Source organism: Sciurus vulgaris (genome assembly GCF_902686455.1).
Source record: "Sciurus vulgaris genome assembly, chromosome: 6".
NCBI classification, from domain to species: Eukaryota; Metazoa; Chordata; class Mammalia; order Rodentia; family Sciuridae; genus Sciurus; species Sciurus vulgaris.
The window spans coordinates 37,677,443-37,704,498 of NC_136466.1; the positions used below are offsets into that span (position 1 = coordinate 37,677,443).

General features: G+C 48.0%; 1 protein-coding gene across 5 annotated transcripts in view; it reads left to right on the forward strand.

The window, feature by feature from the left end:
* CPLX2 (complexin 2) overlaps positions 1 to 27,056 on the forward strand; it is an 83,712-nt gene that overhangs the window by 45,016 nt on the left and 11,640 nt on the right. Inside the window, exon 1 of one of the 5 annotated variants that reach the window (XM_079144299.1) lies at positions 26,399 to 26,751. The exons of 3 other annotated variants lie outside the window; for them this stretch is intronic. The gene's annotated coding sequence lies outside the window, so the exon portion shown is untranslated. One more of the 5 variants, XM_079144300.1, reaches the window with a different exon arrangement.

Consider the following 27,056-nt stretch of genomic DNA (forward strand, 5'->3'; position numbering starts at 1 on the left):
ATACGTGCTATGGAAATGTAGAACAGAGAGCTTACCACTTGTGGCTAGGAGGGTGACTTATGGAATAGGAAAAGCCAGAGAATTTCCCTCTGATGAGTTGATCTGAATTTGTACCACCACCTGAAGAAGAGGCCACCAACCAGGTGAAGAATAACAGCCAGGGCAGAGGAAACAGCAAATTCAAGACCCTGAGCCTGGAATGAGCTGGCTATAACTTCAAAAAGAAAAAGAAGCTCTATGAAGCTGAGATCATGTGAATGGATTTTAAAAGGGAGGAATGGGTTAAAAAAATGCATTTGCAGAGAGGAAGGGACTGGATTAGGTAGGACATTGTGAGGAGTGTTAGTCAGCTTTCTGCCACTGTAACAAATATCTGAGATAATCAACTTATAAGGAGGAAAGTTTTCTTTTGGCTCTTGGTTACAAAGGTCTTAGTCATGGTTGCTTGGCCCTATTACCTTGGGCCTGTGGTGTGGCAGTGCATCATGGTTGGAGCACCTAGTAGAGGAAACTACTCTTCTTATGGCAGCTGGGAAGTAGACAGATACAGGAAGGAGCCAGGGTCCCAACACCCACTTCCAGGACTTACCCTCAATGACCTCCTTCCTTCCCTCCCACTGGGCCCCACCTCCTAAAGGTTCTGCCATCTCCCCACAGCACTCCAGGCTGGCAACCAAGCCTTTAACACATGGGCCTCTGCAGGGCATTCAGGAGCCAAACTATCACTAGGACCAAGTAGTGTGTCTGTAAACTCTAAGGGCTGGAAAGATGGGCCTCTGTTTGGGGGACTGGATTGCATTTTAGAAAAGCATATTTAAATGCAGGAGTCCGTAGGATGGACGGAAGAAGCCAGAATAGCTACAAAGCTAAGGCTCACTGGGTTTCTAGCCACCCCTTCACCCAGAACATCCTTTAATGAGGATCTTAAAGAGGAAAACTCCCAGCAAGGACTCCCTTGGAGAGGGAAGTCCTAGGGACTCTAGAGGCCTTCCTGGTGCCCATGACAGCACTTGTCTCTGTTTCTAGCACCGACAGCCTAATCTTCTATATGTTTCTCATTTTCTTCAAAACCACCCTATGTGAGAGTCAACAGCAGACCCTTTAACCACACATGTCCCTCCCCTGCTTATAACCATACATGGATTAACTACCTTAGACCTAAGTCCACAGTCCACTCCAGGTCCCTCAGGGCCCTGCATGGCCTGATGGCCTCTTCAGCCTCGTTTCCAAAACTCTTCCCCAACCCCCAACTCCAGCCAGATGCTCTTCTATTGCACCAAAGCACCAAGCTCATTCGTGCCCCAGGGACTTTGTACCTGCTTTTTCCTCTCTGTGACGGATTATCTTATCATGCAAAAGTTACCTCCTCACAAGGGCTGCTCCCGCTAGAGTAATGCCTCCCCACTTTTGCCTACCACCTCACCTTGTGTTATTTTCTTTGTCTCAAATGATCTTGCTTTGTTTGTTTGGGTGTTATCTGTTGCCCCAACTAAACTATGAGCCTCCGAAGGGCAAGGGTCTGGCACAGGCCTGGCATAGAGTAAGACCTCAGGGGACATTTATAGGATAAATGGATGAACAACATGCCCAAGGTTACATGGCCATCTGACAAAAGAGGCACAATTTACACCCAGGCCTTCAGTTTTCTGAGGCCAGAGTTTACTTCTAGGACTCCAGAACTTTGAGAGATGGGAGGTCTTGGGTCACAGGAGTTGGGAGTCACTTGTGTTCTCCCTGCTTCTGGGCCCTTCCGATATCATCTCCCACAGTCTGAGTGACATGGTTGGCCTGTCTCCTCGCCTACTCCTCTCTCCTGAAATCAACTGGGCGCAGACCTCAGTTAGGAGATGATCAATCCTCCTGCCTACCCAGCTACCATGGCCTTTCCTTTCCTTCCTTTTGAGAACTGGTTTAAAACTCTTTACTTCCAACCATGCACACACACGTACACACCTCACTCCAATACCTGCCCATGTTCTCCCTAGAGACGGGAGAGCCCAGCACTCGCCATTTTGCACCCCCAGGTTTCAATCTGCAGTACTGTGGGAGAAGCATGACCCTTCAGTTCTCCATGCACTGGGATTCCTGGGAGCTCCAGGAGGTGTGATCATCATCCCTGCAGTGGACAGAGGGCTCGGTGAGGACTCAGGAGACCAAGGCACCAGCCTTCTTTGCCTCCCTCGCTGTGTGACCTTGGACAAGTTACTTCTCCCCTCTGAGGTTTAGTCTGCAAAATGGAAACAAGATGAGTTCAATGATCTTTAAGGAATCTTCCAGCTCCAAAGAGAAAGAGATTTTTTTTTTTTAGATATGGTAGCGTTACTGAACACCTACTGTATACCACCATCACATTTTATTCTCACGGCAAACCCATGCCCACACTCGTCTCTGAGGGATAAAGAGATTTGCCCAAGTCTTCACAGAGAGTAGATGACAGAGCTACAACTTGAACCAAGTCTGCATCGGTTTGGAAACTGCTCTAGAACCTTCATTGCCTCAGGCCCCCTTCATTGCCACTGGCCCACACCTACAAGGCAGGCCTTCTGCTCACTCCTTCTGAAGTTTGTGTTTATACAGAATTCCCCCCAGGCTGCTAAAGTGACAACAGAGGTCCTTAGAGCAGCAAGACTGCCCACTCTCCAGGCCTAGCTGAGCTCAGAGACCCCAAAAGTCTCCAGAGGCAGTTAAACCCCAGCTGAGCAACCTTGGGCAAGTCAGTCAACCTCTCTGAGTCTCAGTTTTCTTATATATAAAGCAGGGAGGACCTTTCTTAAACTTGGGAGGTATGGAGACGAGTCCATGAAGTGGTAGCCCCAAGAAGACAAAACAGAGACTCCAGACTGGACTCTGGGTGTATAAATGAAGAGTCAAGGGACCACCGAGGGGCTTGGGGGCCTCATCCCAGGCAATGTGAGGCCACTGCAGGAAGTTTCCAAGCAGGGGAGTGATGTGCCGTGAGGAGTATTTTAGAAAGATTCTTCTGGCAACACAGCATAGGTTGAGTTGGAGGAGCCGCGTGGGGGAGTGTGAGCAGTGCTATGCCTGGGGAACACTTGTAAAGAGCCACCCAGCTCCTCAGAGTCTGAGACTAACTGAGAGATAGAGGCTGGGGATGGCAGTCTCTGCCCACCCAGAGTGTCCAGGACCCCAGGGCCTTTAGCACCCTCCAGGCAAACTCAAACTGGACCCCCCTCTGAGCTGCATTTGCCCTTTTGTCCTTGTGAGCACTTTCTGGCACATCACCTTTGCCACATCCATCAGCTCAGAGCAGCCACCCAAGCTGAGGAGCTGGGATTCGAACTGGGGTCTACAGGACACCAAGTTCAGGGCTGCACCTTGCCAGAGTGGCAGGTACTTTAGGAGAAAATGAGCCAGTCCCCAGGACCCTGCCTAGCCTCAGCTGGGCATCCGGGCCCAGGGCAGAATTAGAGAGGGTGGAAAGTCTCACTCAGTGTGAGTCCCAACACCCCTTGAGAGCTAAGCAGAACTTTCGAGATCACAAACAGGCAGGACCAGTCACCACGCAGTTAACCCTGGCTTCCCTGGGCCATGCTAGTCACAATAATGGAAGAGAAGGTACCATAGGCACCACCTGGGATGCTCAGTCCCCCTTCTTCAATCCCTGTCATTAGCAATGCCTTGAGAGTCAAGCGTCTGGCTGCCAATGCTAACAGTGCTAATCCAAGCTCCCTGCACAGCAGCTGCCTATGGGGTAAACCATCTATGACATTTTTGTGCCAGGCCCTGGGCATGGTCCTGGGGCCAAAGGGACATTCAGAAACAGTTCTGTTCTCTAACGGTCTCCAGGTTGGCTTTGGAGATCATGAAGGTGAAGGGTGATGGGGGAAGATGGCCCTAGGAGATGGGGCGATTTCTCAGCCAACCAGCCAGGGAGCCCCAGGAAGATTTCTCTGAACCCACCCCACCTACGGAGAGACCTGAGGCGGGAGTAGGGTGTCCAGGACAGGGACTGGCAGGGAAGAAGAAGAAGGAGTGTTCAGGCAAGGTCAAAGGCTGAGGCATGATGAGAAACCCAGGCATGGGATGGATAGATTGTGGCCAGTGGGGCCGACACCCTCAGGCCGGAATGAACAGGGTACATGAGCTTCCTTTCTCCCTCATGGAAAATCTATTCCAGTTGGGGAGACAAATAAAAAACATGCAAACAAATATATTTAAACAAAGATAAAATAACTTCAGACAATAGCAAGTGCCACAAAAAACAGGAAACAGGAATGTCACTAGGAAGTGACATCTTGTTTTAAAATAGAGTGAACAGAGAGACCACCTTAATGACGTTTCATTTGAGCTAGAAGAAGCCCACCAAGTAAAGATGTGGGGAAAGTATCTTCTTGGCAGAGGAACAGCAAGTGCAAAGGTCCTGAGGCAGGAACAAGCTTGGCAGTTCAAGGCAGACAAGGAGTCCAAACGACTGGGGTAAAATGAGTGAGGGCAGAGGAGAGGGCAGAGAAAAGAGGAATTCAGTTCACATGGGACCCAGAGACCCAGGAAATGACCTTGAATTTGATTCTAACCATGGTAGTTTTATTCTAAGTTAATGGAGACTTTTAAACAAATATGCCTTGTTCTAATTTATGAGGGTTTTTTGGGTTTTTTTTAAGATTCTTCCACCTGCCACAGGGAGACTGTGTTGGTGTGTTTTAACGCCAACCGGTATTGCTGTGTATGCTGCAATGACACCCACATTTCAGCAGGTGTAAACAGAGAACACATTCATCAACTTCTTGTTGGGTGGTACTGACTTGTCTGCTGTCACCAGCCATCTCCAGGAGATGTCACCCATGCCACCAGCATGGGTGTTTGTGGCTCAAAGCGATGTCCTCAAGTGATGACTAGCAGGTCAGCCACCCCTGAGTCAGGTGGAGGACTGGACTTACCAATCCCATAGGAATGCATGATGGTGAGTTTCATAAGACTGGACCTCAGTGTGTATCTTCCTGGGACTGTTCTTCCAAAAGTTCAGAACATTCCTTGGGCCAGGAATTACTGATCCCAAACTTCATGCATACAAACTCATGTGTGCAGCTGAACCTCCTGTTAGACACTGAAAGTGGAAAGAGAAATCAGACTTGATCTCGAGAAACTCCAGGTCTGGATAACTCAGAGAGCAGAGGCTCTTGAGTATAGGGTTTCTACTCTATAGAAAAAGGTACCGCCCTCCCCCTGGGCAGCCCTGTCCTGGAGAGAGAGAGAAGGCTCCTGGAGTGATGTTCTCTGACCTGGGTCCTGATTGGGATCATAATAGGAGACGCCAGGCTCTGGAGCTGGACTCACCTGAGTTTGTGTCTTGGTTTATCACTTTCTAACTGTATGATCTTGAGCAAATCCCTCAACCTTTCCAAGACAACCTCTCCCCCAGGAGCTCCCTGCTGGCACTGCCTGGCCATCAGGTGACAGGACATGTATTAGCTGCACTGGTGGGCCAGCAGTCAAATCAGTCGTCTCCTGGAACACTAGTGGAACTGTCCCTTTGGGGAAGACCACCATGTGACTAAGCACAAGAAGCATGTAGTTCTGCAGGCTGTCTGTTGGCCACTGAATCAGGGGTCCCAGGGCACAAAGGGGCCACGTATGCAGATGTCATCCCTGGAAACGTGCAGGTCATGCAGAGGCCCTGAGCCACTGCATCAGGATATGTCAGTGGTGTGACGCATCATGACTGAGGGACATGCTGGCGGTGCTGATTAAAATACCAAGGTTCGTAAATGATTTTTTTTTTTTTTTTTTTTTTTTTAGCAAATAAGAGTGGGTCCAAAGATTTCCCTGTAATAATGTCATACTCAGAGTGATTTTCTAACATCAGCAGGATGTGGGGCCCAGGGACAAGAAGAGGGGAGAGGTCGCCCATGCTGCCACCGCTTGCATCATTTGAGAGAGTTCCATGGCAGGGAGTAGATGAGGGTGACATTTGGATTGGACCTTGAAGAAAAGGCAGGTTTGGACACACAGAAAGAGAGAGCCTGGCAGGAGGATGAGTGGGCGGGAGACAGAAGCACCAGCGCTGCCGCAGCACAGGGAACATCCAGAGGTGCTATTTTGGCTGGAATTTTCTCGATGTAAGAGGGCTGGCCAGAAGGTCAGTTGGAAAGGCAGATGAGAGTCACTCTGAGGTGAATCTTGATTGCCAAGGTTGGGAGTTTAGGCTCTGACCAGCATTTTCTTAGAACACCCCTTCCCTAGATGCTTTACATCAAAAGGTTCACGATCAAGTAAGTTCTAGAAATGTCACATGCTGTGCTGCCTCTCTGAGAATCACAGTCCACAACAGCACATTAAAGGCCCTGAGAAGTCCCACAGGGGGAAATCTGTCTGACTTCATTTAGCCCAGGCCCCACTCGCTTGACCACGGGCCCCTTTATTCTCAGCACCTCTGTGAACACCTGCACAGTCCACTTTGGAGATGCTGTGGGAGGGGGAGGTGCTAACGGTTTTGAGCAGGGTCAGAGCCAGGACTCAGCTCCCTAGGAGGGCTGGTAATAGAAAAGAAGCCAGGAGCATCGGGTAGAGGCAGGGAGACCCAACTAGAAGGCTCCAGGGTACAGCTGGTAAGCCCTGAGGAATGCAAAGGCAGCAGCAAGGCAGGGAGGGAAAGATGGAAGGAGCTGGGGAGTGGGGAGGAGGCCATGGCAGGGAGGTGGTCAACGCTTGGTACTCGAGTCAAGCTAAGACACCAGAGAGACGGTACAGCTGTTGCTTATGGCAGACCTGGTAAGAAAAGAATGAATCCAATTTGGGGCATCTTGCACATTAGAAGCCTGTGACAAGTGGCTCTAGTTACTCTGGAGACCATAAGTCTGTTTTCTTGTCTCCCTGAAGGTTGGAAGCAACCTCCTTTGGTTTGAGTTGAGAAGTCCCTTAATGAAACACACCAATGCCATTCATCCATTCATTTCTTTGGTTGACATTTGTTCTGTCTGCCCTGGGCCAGGCCCAAGCTCAACCTACACCTCAAATATTACTTTGTTCTCTGAGAGACAAGTAGATAAGTCAAGTCACCAGGAAGGGAAGTAAAGCACCATGGTGAAACTTGTACAAAGCCCTAACAAGGCAGGGACCAACTGTGCCCAGGGGAAGTGCCATGTGTCCTGGGTTGTACAGTCCCAAGAGGAGAAAGGGTATGGCAGGCAGAGGCACATGCAGCTCAGAGGTGCAGAGAAGGGTTTGGAGAAGAGGAAATGTGGCAAGAGGGAGAACCCATCACAATAAATCACATCATAGCCTGGGCCTCAGGTGGCCAATCTGTGAAATGGGTACACTGGTCACTCCATTGCAAAGTCCACAGAGGAATGACTATAGACAATCCCTCCTTCATTTACCAGGCTCAGACCAGCCATGGGGGCCACAGAGAGGAATAAGACTCAAGGTCAAGGTGAGCTCCGTCCCTGGTATAGAATATCTATTTTTTGCCCTCTGGAGCTTAGGAGGTGTATTGTTGGATTAAAGCCAGGCCTGTCCTCAGCTCCCAGGGGCTAGGTTCCAGATGTGCGTGTCTGGCAGCCACACTTCGGTCCTGGCTCCAGTCGGAGGATCCGTGGGCCGCGCAAGAAGAGGCAGATGTATTTTGACAAGGCTGCCACAGCTTCGGCAGCATCCTGAGTCAAAACAAGCCCTTCTCTTGGGCAGCCCCTGGGACGGGCTATTTCTGCACCATGTCCTTTTTTTTTTTTCCCCACACAGGGGGCTGAGCAGCAATGATTCCAGCTAAAAACAGAAGCTGCCTCAGCTGGAACCCACAATATTCCCCTCAACAACAGACACATCTGTGCAAAACCGTCATGAACTCAGGAAGTCTTTCGTGTGAGCTCAAACCTAGAGCATTTCCCCTGAGAGTCAGTCCAACCCCATGTGCACTCTAATAACCACCAACCCCAGAGAGTGACAGAGAATAAGAAAGAAATCTTTACATGTGTATGAAAACTCACCAATGACAAAGTTTTTTGGTTTTGTTTTTGTTTTTTCGTCAACACAGTAACTTGACAAGGTGGCTGCTATTATGCCCATTTTAAAGATGAGCAAACTAAGGTTTAGAGGAGACCTGACCCTGGAGAGAATGGAGGAGAGAAGATGTAAGCACGTGACCATCAGACTTTCTTTGTAGGGAAAAAAGAGCCTGCAAGAGAGGAAATGAAACTGAGCAAAGGTGGCTATGAGGTTTCTCAGTTAGATCAGATCAGGACTAAAGGCAGGAGTTCCTGCTCTCAATGTCCAAAACCATGCAAAGTCACTTGGACACATAGCACCTTTTTTGGTGGGGGGTTCCAGGGATTCGACTGAGGGATGCTTGGTCACTGGGTCACATCCCCAGCCCTATTTTGTACTTTATTTAGAGACAGGGTCTCACTGCGTTGCTTAGCGCCTCACTTCTGCTGAGGCTGACTTTGAACTCACAATCCTCCTGCTTCAGTCTCCAGAGCCACAGGGATTACAGGCATGCGCCACTGCACCTGGTGACATATAGCATCTTATTTTAATCTTCTGAATGACTTTGGAAATAGGAATTGCTAGCCCATTTTCTGGATGGGGAACTGAGAATCAGGGTGACAGAGCATCTCCTTCCCATTTGGCTACAATGAAATGTCTGCCGAGGGACTTGTTCTTGTTCTTCAGTTCCTTCATGCGTGTACTTTAGCTGAATCCTTGAGAAGGTCTCACTCAGTGCGTCCTTAACACCTCTCCCACACTAGCCCTTTTCCTCCAGCGACTCCAGGGCTGGCCTCCAACCCAGGGCCAGTCAGGCCTTAACAGCACAGAGCCAGATATATTAACAGTGTTTCTGTCTCTTGGCTTTGTTCCCTTCTGTTACCAACGGAACCAGTTTGCTGGTTTAAAGTGGTCCTCTGGGGTTTCTTTTTTAAATAAATGCAGTGAAGGATTTTATTTTACAAGTGAGTGAAATTAGAGAAAAATGTTAAGTCAGTAGCACAGGTGACATGTAGGTGTGGCAAAAACCACAGAGGTGTTACTCCAGTGCCAAAGCCTCACAGGGAGACTGCTGGACCCCGTGAAGCTGGTTCAGTGCCCCTCCTCCAGGGAGCTGCTGGGTCCGCTCATCTTTTACCCCTGCACACCTTCAGGCTCTGCTGTCCGCAGCTCTGGCCTCGGCCCCACACCCCTCACCTGCTGCCCGAGCCCAGCAGCCCAGGGCCTGTTTACAAGTCATTGAGCCCCAGTGCCAGAATTTGTCTGAGATATGCTGGAGTCGGGGAGGAATCCCTTGAGGGTAAAATCATGAAAAAAGAAACGTGGAAGCCATAAGAGACCTCAGAACAGAGACAAATGCCCACAGTGGCCCCTTTCCTTACCAATATCCAAGCTCAGAGCTCCTGGAGAAGACCAGAAAGGTCGATCAGAGACTCCAGAGTCATACAGCCAGAGCTCAGGTCCCAGCTGCTTCTTACTCCGATCTTGAGCAAGTGGCTGCGTATTCTACCCAGTCTCCTCTGTGGAGTGGGATCCTCAGGGTGGGATTCCCAGGGTTGTCAGGAGGGGCTCCTGAATTCATGCAAGGGGAGAACCTTCAGCAGCCCTGGCACGTGACCTGCACCCCATGCATGGTTCCTTCTAATTCACATCAGGCCCTGGTGAGACAATTCACAGGTGTTAGCCCAAGCCTGGCCTCGGCCCTGCAAAGTGGGCTCAGAGAGATGCAAAGCCTTGCTCTAGATCACACAGCCAGGAAGTGCTGGGGCGGAGCTAGGAGCCCAGGCTCTTAGCTTCCTGTCCAGTTCCCTTTCTCTAGCAACCTGGGGCTCCTGCCCACTCTACACTCCCTTCCCCCAAGGCTCCTTCACCTCACAGCTGCTCCCTTCCTTGATTGCTCACCATAAGGGTCTTCCTTTCAACAGGGGACAGCCAGGCCTCCATCTGCTGTGTCAACCTAATAACTCCTTCCAGCACCCCAGACCTTCTGCTCTCCTTGCCTTCTTCCATTGACCCCCTCAGTCACTCAGAAAATGAGGAGTCTTTTTGATTACATGAGAAACCCCCAATTCAAGCTGGCAAAGCAGAAAGAACCAAATGAGCCTCAGTTTTCCCTTAAGTACAATGGAGTCGTAATAGTCCATACGATGCGGTTGATGTGTTAGAGGTGCTGCATTTTAAAGCCTTAGAACTGTACCTGGCAGATAGTAAGTGACCAATGTTCATGGACCACTTGAACTGTTACTATTCTTACCACTAAGAGTAATAAAGAGATGATCGTTAGAGACACTGTTCCATCTTCAAAGAACTCACTGATAAGGAAAAGCCATACACATGAAAACTAAGGTAAGGAAGTCTCCAAGGTCACAGGGAGCTCACGATCCAGTAGCACAAGAACTGATTCTGCAACGCCAGGATGATCCGAGGCTGCAGACATCCAGTGATCCAGTGCCACCGTGGGAGTGAAAAAAAACCACACAATTCGTTTATTCAGCAAACATTTACCAGGTGCCCACCACAGGCCAGGCACTGGGCCAGAGCATCAGGGCTGCAACACTGGCCAGACAGACGTCATCTCAACCCTCATGGGACTTCCACCCAATGGAAGAGGTAAGCCTCGAACAAATAATTATTGAAGTTCAGTCAAGCTAAGAAAAATTATATTATGTCATGAAAAGGTCTACAAGGAAACAGTTTAGTCTGAAGGTAGAGTCAACAGAGGCCTTGTCCCTGAGGAGGTGGGATTTAAAGGGAGAGAGACTGGGAAGGAGAACCGTTGGAGGAGACTGGGAGAGCAGACATTACAAAATCTAAATTAGTTTCACTCCCAGAACTAAACAGGGTGAAATCAGCCTTCTACCATAAAGCAGAATGATGAAGGCACAGCCTCAAGGCAAAATTCCTGGGGTCCAGTCCCAGCTTTGCCACACACTAGCTGTGACACCAAAGCCAATATAATCTCTCTTAGCCCCAGTTGCCTCATCCGAATAATGAACACAATGTCAACTACCTCACTGGATTAAGTAAAATAACAAAGACGGAGTAACTCACACAATGCCAGTAAGTCCTATTTGAGATGCAAATGATAGAAAAATAAATAAGAATTGTTTAAAGAAAAAAGGAATTGAAGAATTCGAGGGAACAATGTACAGATTTCAGGAAGGGCTTGATGCAGCAGCTCACACAATGTCATCAGGTTCAGTGGCTCTCTATAAACTCTGCTTTCTTTAGCTTGACTTTTCTCTTTACTAGACTCCTTTTACACTGTTGCCCTACAGCGCCAGGCTCACACTTCCCAGTCCAGTAACTCCAACAGAAAGAAAATTTATCTAATATTGCCAGAACAAGTCTCATGATTGAGTCTCATAGGATTCATCTTAGGTCACATGTCCATCCTAAATCCTAGGCTTGGAGTATATGCCTGCCTAGACCTTGAGGGAAGGGAGTTCAACTCTATCCAAACTACATGGCCAGAGAATATGGGAAGGGTGATTCCCCAAAGGAATATTAAGGAACTATGAGAAGAAAGGGTACAGGATCAAATAAGATACCTATGTCTACCATAACAATTTGTCCTAGCCCATTTTCTGTTGCTAAAACAAAATACATGAGACTGGGTCATTAATAAGCAGCAGAGGTTTAGTTTAGGAAGACCAAGAGCAGGACAACCTCATCTGCTCAGCTTCTGGTGAGGGTCTCATGCTGCTTCAACTTGTGGTAGAAGATGAAAGGGCATGAGGAAGAGGCAAAACTTGAATGGCAGCCTTATTGGGTAACAACCTGCTCTCACAGCAACTAATCCAGTCCTTTGAGAGGGAGGACTCAAAGGAGAAAGGCATAGATCCATTCATCAATACACCCCATGACCCAGACACCTCCCATCAGGCCCCAGCTCCCAATGCTGATGCACAGAGGAATTAAGGTTCCAACACCTGAGCCTGCACCCCATGCATGGTGCCTTCTAATTCACATCAGGCCCTGGTGAGACAATTCACAGGTGTTAGCTCAAGCCTGGCCTCGGCCCTGCAAAGTGGGCTCAGAGAGGTGCAAAGCCTTGCTCTAGATCACACAGCCAGGAAGTGCTGGGGCGGAGCTAGGAGCCCAGGCTCTTAGCTTCCTGTCCAGTTCCCTTTCTCTAGCAACCTGGGGCTCCTGAACTTTGGGAGGACACAAACCATAGCCCTGAGACACAGGGCAGCCATACCAGACCAGTCAGTGACACACCATTGGTGCTGAATAATCACTTGGTGCCACCTTATCCTACACCCAACCATGGAGTGAGACCCGTCTCCCATTCAGAAGAACAGAGAGACTGAAAGCGAAGATTCCAGGCCAAGACAGCCTGGATCCTCATGGCACTTTCTAGCTGTGTGAACTTAGCACATCTCCTGTCCTCTCCCTGCCTCTTTCCTTGTCTGAAAATGAGCATAACAACAGTACTCACCTCATAAGGTTGTTGTGCATCTTAAATGTGTGTGTGTATGTGTATATGCAGCTCATGTAAAACTCATTTTTGTCAAGCCCCTTACTATGTGCTTCACATTCAGCCAAGAACTTATGCACAGTCTTCATCTAATCTTCATCATAGACATTAGTTACTGTACCCCTGCATTTTGGTTGAGAAAACTGAGGCTCAGAGAAGTTCAGTGATGTGCTTAGGATCACCTACCTAGTGAATGACCAAGCCAGCACCCAGCCCTAGGCCTTCAAATGCATTGCCTGTGTTCCTGCCACGCTCTGCATGGAGCCATGCTGGGGAATCTAACAGCCCAGCAGCCCAAGTCCAAAGAGAGAGCAGGTTTCCAAGGAGAAGGAGGAGAGGTGTTGGGAACATGCAGTTATTTACAGGATGCTGTGTGGGTTGTTGCATGCTGAAGGGAGATGTCCTGAGGTGAGCGGGGAGGGGGATGTGCTGGGTCCTCAGTTTCCTCATCTACAAAACAGATGATAAGGCCAGCCTCAAAAAGTGAGTTGATGGGAGGAAATGGCAAATGCCTGATGCCCACGCCACAGCTGATACACAGTGGATTCTTGCAGGCAGAGGTGGGGGCAGGGGAAATCAGGCAACTGTGGTCTTCATCATGGGGGCCAGGACCTGACCCCAGGGACTGTGGGCCTCAGTTTACCCAGAAGTGAGAGAAAAACCTGCATGGATTCTTAATGGAAGCCCTCAGTTCTCCCCAAATGGCTATTTGTTAAAGAAATTGGGCAAATAAAATCAGGGAATTTGGAAATAACTAAAAGCAAATTCAACCAGGACCCATAGTGGATTTTACCTAATACTCAAAGCCTCCTGATGGCTCCCATCCCAATCTTATAATATCCAGGCCTCTCATCAGAGCTGACAAGGTCCCCACATGACCTTGGTTCCTACACTTCTGCCACCTAGGTCCTGGAAATGGGCTCAGGGGAGTGACCTTCTGACCAACCCTTCTGCACCAGTTCTTCACATGGGCCTCTTCCTGTCCTTCAGACCAAGCATGAAAGAAGCTTTATTGAACATTTGTACTCCATATTCTTTCTCCTACCATGTGGCTTTATTTCTTCAGAGCACTCACCACAATGAATGACCTATCTTTTCATTTGTGTGTTGCCTATCCACTCTACCAGAAACGCTCCATGAGGCAGAATCCTCCTGAGTCTTATTCCATATTCCACGATCAAGGCATGCCTGGTCCAGAGCAGGTGTTCAGGAGATAATGTTATGTGAATGCATAGACGCTGATCTTCTCAGGCATGGGTGTGATGGTTAATTCTAGCTGCTGTTCCCTGCATGCCTCCCAGGGCCAGTGCATGCACTATCTCACTCCATCAATGTGCCCGTGGAAAGTATCAATACTCCACTTTGCAAATGAGGAAACTGGGGCACAGAGGGGATTTACATGCCCAAAATCAAACAATGAAGACAGGGCAAAGTCTAAATGGGAATCCAAAGCCCCTCTGCTTAGCCACCCTGGGAAGAAAAGCTTTGAAGAATAATACATGACAGGCAGTAAGACAAGTTCTTTGGAAAGACATTTCTATAGTTGCGGAGTGCTGAGGGTTAAAAGTTATGAGGTATGTTCCTACAGTGGAGATGACCTATTGGTTTTTTCTTTCTTCCTGAGCATGAGCAACAATACCCTTCCCAGCCCCTTGCAGTTGGTGGATCCAAGGTGCTAGGTCTGACCAATGAATGGTGAGCAGAAACTGGCAGACTCCATCTGGGTCATCAGAGGAGGACTTCAATAATATGTGGATAAGGTAGATCCCAACAGGAGGGTGCAGTTCCCTAGGCCAGCACCTGTGAGGAGCCATCACCACTGAAGAGCAGGGAGGGAGTGGTTACCAAGCCTTGAGATCATATGTGTGTAGAAAGGACCACTGGACAGGAAACATGGCCTTCAGATGAGGGACCTTCCAATGATGCTCTCTTGCTTGCCTCTAATCCATACCAGTACCTCTGATAAGACTCAACTGAAGCCCAAGGACAGAGTGAACTTGTTGATGGTGGCCTGCCACCTGGGTACAAAGCAGGATGGGGACAGAGGAGAGAGGAACTGGAGAAAGAAACAGAAAGTAGCCTGCAAGGTCACTGCCCAGCATGGGAACCTTGGTGACACTCTGGTTCCCTTTCCCTACCACAATGACACTGGAAGTCACATGGTGAGATAGTGGCATCACAAGATGGTGGAACCTCTTTGAGTTCCACTAACTTTGCACATAGCTTCTCTCTCCCACCATAGCCTTTCATGGTCTGACCATTACAGTAGGAAACAACAAAATAAAGCAAAAACAACAAGCTAAGGAGAGATATGTGAGAGGCTATTGCAAAGCCAGAGACATCACTGGGACAACTTGTGATTTGGAATCAGGAGGCCCATTTAGGGCAGAGAGGCCTTGAAATTATGTAGTTCAAAGACACTCCAAAAGTCACCTTGGGATGGTCTATAAGACCAAGAATAAGAGATCTTTCAAATGCATCAAATGAAAAGGAAGTCAGACGAAGTACCAGCAATCTTCTTGATAATCGCAGCTCTGGGAAAGAGCTCAGAAATGAAAAAGAGAGGTACAGAAGATCTGAAGAAACCTTAGTCTCAGCCTGCACTGAGGAGGACCTCGGGGAAATTCCTGCTCCCAAACTGTCTTTTGGAAGTAGGGACACCAAAGGCACTGCTCTCTCAGGCAAATGTTCCAACTCCAATTGACACACTAGATGCAGACAAATCGCTAGAAATGGATGGCACCCACCCAAGAGTGCTAATGCCACTCAAGGGTGAAATTGCAGAGCTGTAGGCCAAAAATATGTGCAGTTTTGAGGGGATGTGGAACTGTGGATATGAAGTTTCAACTTTGACAAAGCTTTAAGTAAGAACTGACATTGCCAGCTCCTTCTCAAGCTTCAGTCAGCATGACCGTAGGTACCAAGTTGTAGGAGGTGAGGAGTGACTTGGAGATCAGCAGTGATCAACTCCTTCTTGAAATGAAAAGATATTATATGGTGGGTCCTTCCAAGGTCAGAAGCTTCCTGATGAGAAGTTATCTGAAGGAAGAAATGCACAGCTCTGAAATGACAGATTCCATCTGGTCTCTTCCAGGTGGCTTAAACAAAACCTAATACAAAGCAATGTAAGTAGGACAGTGGCATTTATTGGCTCACACAAGTGCAAAGCACATGAATGGATAAGACTGAAAAGGATCTGGGTCCTCCAACACCACCATTAGGTCATCAGGAATGTGTCTCCTACCCTTCAATTAGCTCTGTGCTTCTCTGTTGGCATCACCACCAGACAGCTCTCCTGGATAGTGGCAAAATCATCAGATGCTCAGACCCATATTCTGCCAGCCCTGCAAAATTCCATAGAAATAGTCAGTTTCCCATTGGTTCCAGCTGAAGTCCCATGGTTGACTCAAACAGTTTGTGTCACTTGCCATGCCAGAGCCAACCACTGAGGCCAGTTGGACACCCAGTGCTCTGATTAGCTGGTAATGGATCTATTGCCCACCCACAGAAGTGGGGCATAGAGTTCAGCCCAACCCAGATCATAAAGGCTGAATATGGGAAAGGGAAGGGACTCTAAAAAGATATTGGATCTGACAGCTCAAAAATGTATTACCACTTCAGCAAGTGACAGCAAAAAAAACCCCAGTGACAAAACCCTACTATGATGGGCCTAAGTATGGAAGGAACTCATGAGGCTATGTATGTGGACTTAGAACTGCAAAAAAATCTTTGGGAGGGGCATGTGCAAGTGGTTCTAGGATTTAAAAATGGATATCAGAGTTGTTATTGTGGTCGATGACCCAGTGTTATTGATATGAGGTGTCATCCTAAAGCTCCTGTGTTAAAGCTGGAATATTGAGAGGTGAAATGATTAGATTAGGAGAACTGTAACCTAATCAATCCATCCTAGTTTGAATGGACTAACTGGATGGTAACAATAGGCAGGTGAGGTGTGACTGGAGGAGGTGGATCACTGGGGACATGCTCTGGAAGGGTTCATCTTCCCTGTGGTTCCTTCTTTCTCTCTCTGTTTCCTGACTGCCATAAGCTGAGCAGCTTTCCTCTGTTGCACCCTTCGACCATGATGCCCCACCTCACCTCAGGCCCAGAGTGATGGAACTGGGAACCATAGACTGGACCTCTGAAACCATGAACCCAAATTAAATTTTCCTCCTTTTACCTGTTCTTGCCAGGTATTCTAACAAAAAAACTAACACAACCAGCAAGGGGCCTGGGTGTGCAGATCCCACCCCTGAGATGGGAACTTCAAGGCCCATGGGCCAAGACAAGTCATTTCAACCCACACACATAGCACAATACCTAGAAATAATCTGTTAAATATTTGCAATCAGAAAAGGTTTGGGTTTAACACTCGTGGTTAGGGATGTGCAAAATATGGTCCTTTCCTCCAAGCAGCTTACATCCAGTAAGAGGAGACAAGCAAAGATGAGTAAATTTAAAAAGGAACAAAACAAACATCAGAGGGAGTGCTGTTTGTGAGAAGAATAGCAGTAAACAGTCTGGGAAAGGAGACTGAAGTCAGATCAAGGGAGGCCCTCATGGATTTGGACTCGATGCTGCAGGCAATGGTGAGTCATCGAAAGCTTTTGAGCATGGGAGTGACCTGAGCAGGATGAAGCTTCCCCATCTTAATAGAGCCAGATAAGGCCCAGTGGAAAGTCACAGAGATGATCAAAAGGCTGGCCACAGGTCTGTGGAGGGGTACAGGAGAGTAGCAACTGGAAAGTCGAAGGCAGGGGAGCCTTGATCAAAGTCAGCCAGCAGAGCACACCGTGCTTCCTGCCCAGGACCAGGGCAGGGATGATGAGGCACTGGGAAGTCAAAGGGAAGTTAGCTTTGTTCAGCTCCCAAGGGAAGAGGCAAATCTTCACACACAGAAAATCATTTATATAACTGTGACGACCCCACTCCCAAGAGAGGGTGTAGTCTGGAAAGGGAGAATAAATCACTCACAAAAAGCTTCCAAAAGAGTCCCTATGACATCACAAAGGAAGACTAAGGGCTACTGCTCGGTATTTGTTTATTAAACGACCACTTTCTGAGGGTCTTCCTTGAAACCTGAACCCAGAGACATAAGTCAGGCATCCCCTTGTCTTATTTTGTCTTAGCCCTTTTCTCCTTTTGGAATTACCCTGCCCTGTGTGTTTGCCTAGGCAGAGTTCAATTCCTCTAGTAGCTGAGATAGAAATGTGTACATTGCTTTCATCATTATGTGCTGCCTCCTAGGAGAAACCCTGGCATACAATAGATGCTCAGTACATACAGTCACTCCTGGGTATTCAGGGTATTGGTTCTAGGATACCCTTCCCCAATGATACCACAGAAGCTTGAGTTCCCTTATATAAAATACCATAGCATTACATATAACCTACTGCTCATCCTCCCATATATTTTAAATATTCTCTAGATGACTTAAAAATACAATGCAAATGCTATATAAATAGTTATTGTAACATACAGTTTAGGGAATGATGACAAGAAAAATGTCTATACATTTTCAGTACAGTTGCAATGTTTTCCAAATATTTTTGATCCATGGTTGGTTGGTTGGTTGGTTGGTTGGTTGGTGGATGAGGAACCTATAGATACAGAGGGCAGCTTGCGCTTCATCTGGGTCACATGACCTGGGCTGAGCTATTCAATGCATATGATCCCCCTGGCTCTACAAAATATGCATAAGTTCTGTGCAAATACTACACCATTTTATGCAAGGAACTTGAGCATCGAAGGATGTTGGTATCTGCAGGGATCCTGGAACCAATCCCCCACAGATACTGAGGGACAACTATACACAGATGGGCTTCTCCAAAGCCAGTGCCACATGAGGGAGGAGTGGGTGCTGGGTGGCAAAATAAGCTGTGACCACCCTGTGTTTTAAAAAAGAAGAGTGATGTGAACATATGTATGTTTTAGAAAGCCACGATTCTCCTACAAATCTGAAATCCAGTTAGAAATTAGAAGGCAAGAACAGAGGCAGGCACGCTGATTAAAGGCTGGTAGTAAGAGCCAGGCTGAGACAAACTGAGCAGACTTGAGTGAAGGACCATCACAGAGGGGAATTTTTTACATAAGTTCTGAAGACATCCCGTTCTAGAGTTTTGACCTATAGCCCCCATCACTTTTTATTACCTTCAGACTTGGAACCTCCAACTCTATTAAAGATGAGTCCATAGCAAGGTGCTCCTGTAGGACATCAGCATTACTCAAACTCTGGAGCCAGTTTCCCTGAAGCTGTAGACCCAGGCTTGGCTTCCAGGAACCCACCCAATCCCCCTTTAGAAATATGGCCACCTGCAGAGACACACCAATGTCAAATGCTGATTCTCCTGCTTCTTGGCTGTCTTACCTTGAACATGATGCTTAACCTCTCTGAGTCTGAATGTTTTATTTGAATATAAAGTGAAAGTAATGACATTTAAGGTAACGAAGACACAGGAGTGGGGATTAAATCAGATAAAGAGTATGAATCACCTTAGCAAAAACCTCAGTAAATGAAAACTCTTTGTTCTGTAGCCCCTTTAAAATTTTCCCTGGCTTCATCTTCCCAAGACCTCTCCAACCCTTGTTTGCTTGCCAAATAAAAGGGGGTTTTGTTTTGTTTTGTTGCCAGAAAGAAACAACTGGAGGTTGAGTAGCCCAGAATAGCCACTTTTAGATTCATCAGTGGAAAGTTCCTCCTGTTCTTGGTCCTGAAGCCTAAGCCCTCTCTGGGCTACCTTCAGGTGGCTCCCATTTGGGAATGCAGTACCCCAGTGTCTTGTGCTGGAGAGGAAGAGAGAAGGGGCGGGCGGGGGGGGGGATGTGAAGGAGAAAAACATCTTGCCCATTTTCCTCTAATTTTTAAAATCGTTTCCCTCTTGTTCCAACTTAAACTCAGGGAAATTACAACGCAGAGTTTGTTGGTCAAGAAGGTCCTAAAGGAGTCCTCGTCTAAATGGTCACACTGTCCCACACTCCAGAGAAGAATACTATGCCCTGCTGGGGTGTTGGAGGGAAAGAGAATTAACACTTGCTGGGACTGTGCTGCCTCATAACCTCCTGGGAGGTGTAGGTAGGGATCATTCTCTGATGCACTGATAAGAAAACTGAATGCAGAGAAAAGTCACACACCCTAGTCACATAGGCGGAAAGATAAGAGTGCTTCTGAGATTTAACCCCACATTCTTAAGTAGCAAAGCCCATTCCTCATCTCCTTCAGGAAACTTCTGAGATCACTTGAACAGCCCCAGAGCCTGAGGCTGCCCCTATCCCTTCCGGGTTTGGAGCCTCCCATTCCATCTGGCTTGCAAGCTGTGTGTATTTGATTCTCCGCCTCAGAGCTCCCTCTTCACTAGGACAGCACTTAGCGTGTGTATTATCGTGGACTGTTTGCGGGCATCTCTCCCCCGCTCGCTTCTGAGTCTCAGATCTGAAAAGATCTTGAGAGTGTGAATTGGTGCATGTGTTATCTCACGCTCAATGGAGTATTTGCTTCTCTCGCAGTGGAACAAGGAGGGGGAAAAAGAAACTCCAAAATTCTTAAACCTTTGTGTGCATCAAAGAGTGCCTGGCATGTTATAGCCCTACATACATGTTTGATAAATACATAAGTGTGTGAAAAATTCCTACCACAAGGAAACTTGGGACTGGGAGCTGAGTTATGGCAGGAAAGAATATTTAACTAGGAGTTATAAATTTCATGATCTTGCTGCGTAACCTTGAGGGAGTGCCTTCCCCTTTTGGGGCCTATTTCCCCATCTGTACTAGATGAACAGAAAGGTACCCTTTTTTATGTTATACATGTTTCATTGTCTTCCTTCATTCTTTTTCCCTAAATACAGACATATGCGCGCTCGCAAACACACGCACGTGCTTATCAATCTCCAAAATAGTATCCTGTTGCCCTTGGCATTCTCTTTTATTTCCTTGACCAGAGGCTCCATGAGCTTATTAATGTCTGTTGTCCATGTTCCTCAATATTCCTGCTTTAGTAAGACAGCAATAATGTTCTCTCAAATTCATTTTATCAAGATCTGTTTTGTGGACCAGTGTGTGCTGATCCTAAATGGAAAGTAGAAGTCATTTCCTGCTTACCCACTCTGTAAATGCAGGGGTTCTGCCTGCCGGCTGCCTTTGCACCAATATGGAAAGAACATCTATCTTCACAAATGTAGGCGACACTGTGGAGACAGCCTTTCAAGGGACAGGGTGAAAACCTTCCATTCCAAAAGAAGTATGGAAGCCAAAAAATAAAAGTTTTCCTCCTAGAATGGGAACAAAGTCACTCCAGGGTCACTTCAACGCCACAATTCTAGACATTGAGATTCTTAGAATTAAAGATTCTGAAGTATGAGTGAATGGGTGTAATTGGTCAATTCTAAACTTCTGTTAATCCTAAAATATTCTGATTCTGTGATCTCATTTTTCTGTCAGACTAGAGCCGAGGATCAGAAGATTCTCAGATTCCACTGAACCCAGGCAACCAGTGGATGAGTCCAAAATGCCAGGGAATCTGGGGAGAAGATGCAAATTCCTGGGCTGCCATCTCAGATACTTCAGATTGTTTCATGTGGGATGAAGCCCAAGGATCTGCAATTTTTGACAAGTCCCCCACTCCAGTGGTTTGAGTAGGAGTGGGCCACTCTGACATATAGTGCTGTAGGAAGCCTGTAATTCTGTGATTCTAAATGTGATTCTGAAATGGCCTTTTGCTTTTGATTCTAGTATTCTGCAGCTCTTTATTCTATTTCCATGTGCCTAAAGAAAGCCTTCTAAGGTGAAAAGACTATCTTTCTTAGCATGTTTCATAGGGGAAGGAAAAAAGGGTGCCAAGCATCTCAATGCTCCAATGGGGGGTCACTCAGGAAGGGGGTCCCTGCCCTGAGGGCACAGGCAGCAAACTTTGGTGCTGCACTGATGGTGCTGGAGCAAGTCCAGAGCTAAGGATCAGAAATGAGGGGCTTAACTGGGTCTGGAGACCTGCTCATCTGAAGAGTTCCCGGTGGACAGGGACATCTGACCATGTCCTGAAGAGTTGGAAGGACTAGGGTTGGAGGAAGAGAGACAGAAGTCACAGTCCAGAGCTTCAAAAAGAACCAGAGGCAAGAGAGGAAAGATTTATCACCAAAACATCCTCCCTTTGATGGATGGCAGGGGGCACTGCAGACTGGAGTGCAGACATGAAAATGCAAGGTTTCGGGAAAGCTCCAGATGAGAGGAAGCCAACTGTGGGGATATCCTGGGGCACACTGCACGGGCTGGAAGAGGACTGCTTTGACATGCTAATGAGCGCCTGGGTCTGGGGGGTGGGGATGGTTTGAAGGCTGCAGAGGACCTCTGAGGAGCTGTAGGTGGATACAAGGAGGGGAAGGCTCTGAGTGGGGTCAGGGCCCTGGGATGCAGAGGAGCTCCCCAGGGAATCTCCACTAGGACTCCATTAGCACCAATGTTGAATCTGGAACTCTCTTTCTGAGAAGCAGAAATGGAGAATGGAAGGCCTTAGGATTTCTGCAACTTCCCAAACAGGCTAGAGCCAGCAGGCTGGTCGCTCATGATGGCCCAGCTGGTGGGGGAAGAATGAAAAAGGAGGGGTTAGTCTCTTCTAGTGACATATTTTGCCTGCATGCCTGCACAGTGGTGATGACATCTTCCTGCTGCACAGAGACACACCCACACACCTCTACTGCCCCACCCAGTGAAAGTGACATATGTGCCAACACATTGTGACATACTTCTGCACTCTTACCTGATGATGGTTACACAGGATTACACCATTTCATATCCATGATAACACCCTATCACTTGGGTCATCCCTACTTGACAGCAACACTTAGACATACACCATTGCACAGAGATAGTGACATATCCCTAGAGCATTTGTATCTAGTACAGTCTATGTAAATGGGGCCCTCTGTGGTTGTACAGTGCACAACCCGCACAGCTGTATGTGGTTTCCTTGCCTTACACCCAAACCCCCTCATAGTGTCATCGCCATTTTTCTGCTCTAACAAGGCACTTAGCTCTACACCATCACATTACTTCATACCTGAAGGGATACACCACCACACACTGAGAGTCCCATGGCAACAGACCCACATCTGCTCTGCTGCACACTGATGGTGGCACATAGCACATGCCTCACTCCACATGATGCTGCACAGTCCCATACACACAAATGCACCACTGCACATTGATGAGTCTGCCTTCACACTCTGTCACTGCACATTGAAGGAGGCAGATGAGGAGCCTCACATCACACCCTCACAGTAATGGCACCCTCGCCATTGTTGACAACAAAAGAGAAGGCACTCATCAGATGAGCAAGGTGGCCTAGAGCCCTTCTCTGAGCTCCACCCCCGCAGCTCTGTTTCTGCCTCTGGCATTTGGCCACCATCTCAAATCAAGACCAACTCTCCCCCTCCAGGCTCAAGCTAGAATGGCAGGATGTGGAATCAGTCTCCCTGTACCAGCCAGCAAGCTGGGGATCCTCCTCATCTCCCCCATAGCATCCAGGTTGCCCTGTGGACTGAGGCAATCACAAGGAAGAAATAGGCTGACCTTTGGACGGGTGCCCTATGAGAGTCGTTCTCCCTAAGCACGTTTGCAGTCAGTGATACTTGTCATTCCTCACACATTGTTCCTCGATCCTCACACAAAGTACTAACATTAGCTCTCTTAATCAGCTTCCCAGTGAACGTTCAAGGCATACACATATCATTTTATGAATCTGTCTAAATCTGGCCCCAGGACTCATAAATAAAAGTAGAAATTCAGTGCCTGCCAGGATAAGACACCTTAAGCACAGCCATATCCATATTTTACTGGATGACTCTTAGAAGCTGACCACAGAGTCGGCTCTGCAAGGACCAGAGGCTGGGACTGCTCACACTTTCACACACTCAGGCTCACTCAGGGTGAGCTGGATTAGCCATGCAGATGAAGGAAATACTGGCAACCCATAGGACATGAAGTCCCTGATCTGGGTGCAAATTCATGGTAGGTTTTGTGTATGCGTGTGTGTGTGTGTGTGTGTGTGTGTGTGAGAGAGAGAGAGAGACAGAGAGACAGAGACATAAAGACAGAGAGACAGAGAGAGAGGGAAACTGGAGAATGGGGACAACTATAAATGTCAATGTAAAAAAAAATCTGCAGAGCAAAAGTACCATTTCCATAGGCTGTGGGATGTGTCAGACAAGAAGCAGTCCAGTGTGGTATAAGGACCACAGGAGTCAATGTCAGGCAGGCCTGGATTGGACTAACAGCTCTGTCAGAACTTACTTTCTCTCTTTGGGCTTTGACCTTCCCATCTTGAAAATAAGAGTTTATGTAAATTAAAAAGGAAAATGTAATTTATGTAAAGCACCAAAGTTAGCATATGAGACATATTGGAAGCTCAGATTGTTGCTATGCATAGTAATGCTTTCACTAGGAAATGCTTATAATAGTTAACTTTTCTTCAGTAACAGTAGAGTATTTGGGAATCATGTCCAGGCAGGTAACACTAAACAGAGAGCAAGTATTCATCTCTCCACCAGCTTTCTTCCATGTGAAGCATCAATGGCTAACATGTTATGATTTACCCCTGATTGTTCAATGGAATGAAGCCACCAAAACTTGACTAAGCTTTCCTATTCACCAGTAAGACTTGCTGCAGCTAGACACAGTTCAGGTCAGCTCACGCAGGTTTATATAGATTCATAGAAGCCTGGATCAAGGGAGCTTTAGTTGTCACCTAGACTATCCCCTTACCCCAGTACTATCTTCTAGGAATGGTACCCCTGACCTCACAAGAGGCAGCTAAGCTATGACTAAACAGCTCCAACTGAAAAATGGTTCTTCCTCTTAGGACTTGTCAGCTGCCTGTGCCTTTCCCCCACCGCCCTAATTCTATCTCTAGCAATGGCAGAAAGCAGTAACACTCCTCACTCTTTGAAATGGTTGTTTATCCATTCAACAAGAATTTCTTTAGACCAATTTTGCTAGGCATCAAACAAAGTGCTCCCCACCATCCCATCCTCAAATCCTTGAACCTTCCCTATTTTTTTTTTTTTTTTGCAGCACTGGGGATTGAACCCAGGGCCTTGTGCTTACAAGGCAAGCACTCTACCAACTGAACTATATCCCCAGCCCGAACCTTCCCTCATTTGACCTGACTTCCAGATGCCCACCCAAACCACCTTCCTCCCAAGCTTAATATACTGGAGTTGATCAAATCCCATCTTAAAATGTGGTGCCCAGAACTGAGTTGGTATTTTTCTGAAGCCTACATTGGGTGTTTTAGCCCACCTTGGTCAAAGGTGATGCCAATTGTGGAAAAACCCCAATTATAACTAGAGTGCTGCAGGCCAGGTCCCACTTACTGAATATATTGTTGAAGAACATGGAGAAAGAGGGAGAGAGTAAGACTGTGGCTCTTGAAATAATGTGATGTCAGATCTCTGTGCCCAGAACTCCCCTTGGGCATTAGTGGTGAGTCTAAGTCACTCTAATCAAACACTACCCTTCCCCCTCCTTTGGTGTCTGATGCCTTAGGAAATCAGAAAAAAAATAAAGAATGAGCATGCTATTCTGATGACCCGACACTGGGCTAAATAGAGAACTGTGCCATAGGAAAGGGTCTTTCTTACACATAGCCCTTTAACCCACACAAAGAGAACAGAAATGAGCTTCAGAAGATGCCTCTCCAGGTGAAGAAGGTGGTTCCACAAATGCCCTCTGACTTCTAGGGATCCCCCACTTTGAGGCCTCTACTGTGACTTTGTGCAAAGGAATAGATTCCTTTACTGGAATGAAATCACACCTCCTCTCTCTCTCCTGGATCTTGTTCCTCCACAGCTCTCACAGCTCCCTCCCTGGAAGAAAGCCATCCCCTTACAGAAGCAGAAGTCATCTCCACTCTGACAAAACCTTGATTGATGCATAAACTCCTGTAAATTTTTCAAAGGCCTGGTGCAAGTCCCCTCCTCTCTGAAGCCATTTTCCTACATATCAGATTAAAGGAAACAGTTGAGAGCCAAAAGATAGCAGGCAGAATGGAGAGGCTCATTAGGAGAGAATAATAAAACAAAAAGAGTGTGAGGGGAAGAGGAAAGGTTGCTGCAGATGGAAACAGATACTGCCTTGCCTCTTGAAGCTCTCTTCCTTTTCTTTCCTGGGCATAGGAGGAAATAAAACAGGCTTCTAGAATAACTTTGCCAGAGGATCCCTTTTTCTTCACAGGATATTAGATCAAAGGGGGATTGGTGAGTGAGTCAGCTAAGGTCCTCTGCAATTTTGCAGCAGTCTGATCCCTCTGAATCCACATCAGAGGGTTCCTGTGAGGCCCTTACTCACACTCCCCACCAATGGTTCTTGAGCTGTCATGTGATTGGACTATGGTGAGGGGCAGCAAAGACATCTGGGGGTGAGTGGTTTAATCTTGGAGCAGCTCACAGAAAGATGCAAGCAAACAGATGGAACAGTGGTGGCTAAAACAGGGATTCCTCTGGGGGCAGTAGGAGCCCTGAGGACTAGTGTGTCCATTCTGCCTGTATGAACTAGGGAGGGCTTTCCCAAGGAGGTGACCTTGGGAGTTCTGCTTTAAGAACCCTTCCTCCACCGCTGCCCCTGTCCACTGCCTCCTCTCCCAAAGCAACTAGTTTGTGGTCTTTGGAGCTGTGACCAGAACTTCTGGCTACAGGGATTGGGGTGATATGGTTGGCGGGAGTGTCTGCCAGGGGTTGGGGACAGCTAAATGTAGAAGAGGAATGGGGAGTGAAAAGAGAAAAGAGAAGAAAAGAAGGGAGAATGGGAGATAAATAATGAAAGAGAGAGGAGGAGCGGAAGGAGATGGAGAAAGGGAGAGGGAGAGAAAGGGAGAGAAGGAGAGAGGGGGAGACGGAGGGGGAGAGACGCGGGGGGGTGGGAGACAGAGAGAGAGAGGAGAGAGAGAGAGAGAGAGAGAGAGAGAGAGAGAGAGAGAGAGAGAGAGAGAGAGAGAGAGAGAGAGAGAGAGAGAGAATGAATATGAATATTTGAATTTCCCATCTGAAAGGGTAGCGGTAGCACGTCAGGGCCTGGCTGAGGGGCGTGATTGGAGGGCGCCTTCGGCAGCCGCCCGCGGCAGGAGCCGCGGCCCCAGCTCGCCTGACGGAGTTACACGAGGCGGCGGCGGGAGCTGGAAAGAAGGAACCGCCTGGTTGAGTCGGGCCGGAGCCCTGCAGCGGCTTAGACGGTTTCGGGGACGCCAGGTCGGTGCTGGCCGCGGGCCGGGAGGGCGGAGCCGGGCTGTGGGCAACAAGGTCCAGACTCTCGCCTTGAGGCTTCAGGGCAGCCCGGGAAGCTGGAGAGTAAGTCTTTTGCCAAGCATAGCTCCCCAAGATTGCCGGGGTGCTGGAATGGGGGACTGCGCGGCGGCTGCGGGGACCCTCCGGGGCGCCCTCGCCGGGTGCTGAAAGGACAGCTCCCCGCGCTGCAGGCTGCGGGAAGGAAGTGCAGCAGCCACGAACCCCGAGGGAGGTGTGAGCCCGGGAGCCCGACGAGACCCCCGGGCAAAAGCCCAAAATAGCCAGGACCGCCGGAATGCAGCGGGAGACTGAAGTCTGAACCTAGAGAACAACTTCGGGCTCTCAGGGCTAGGGTGGGGGGACGTAGG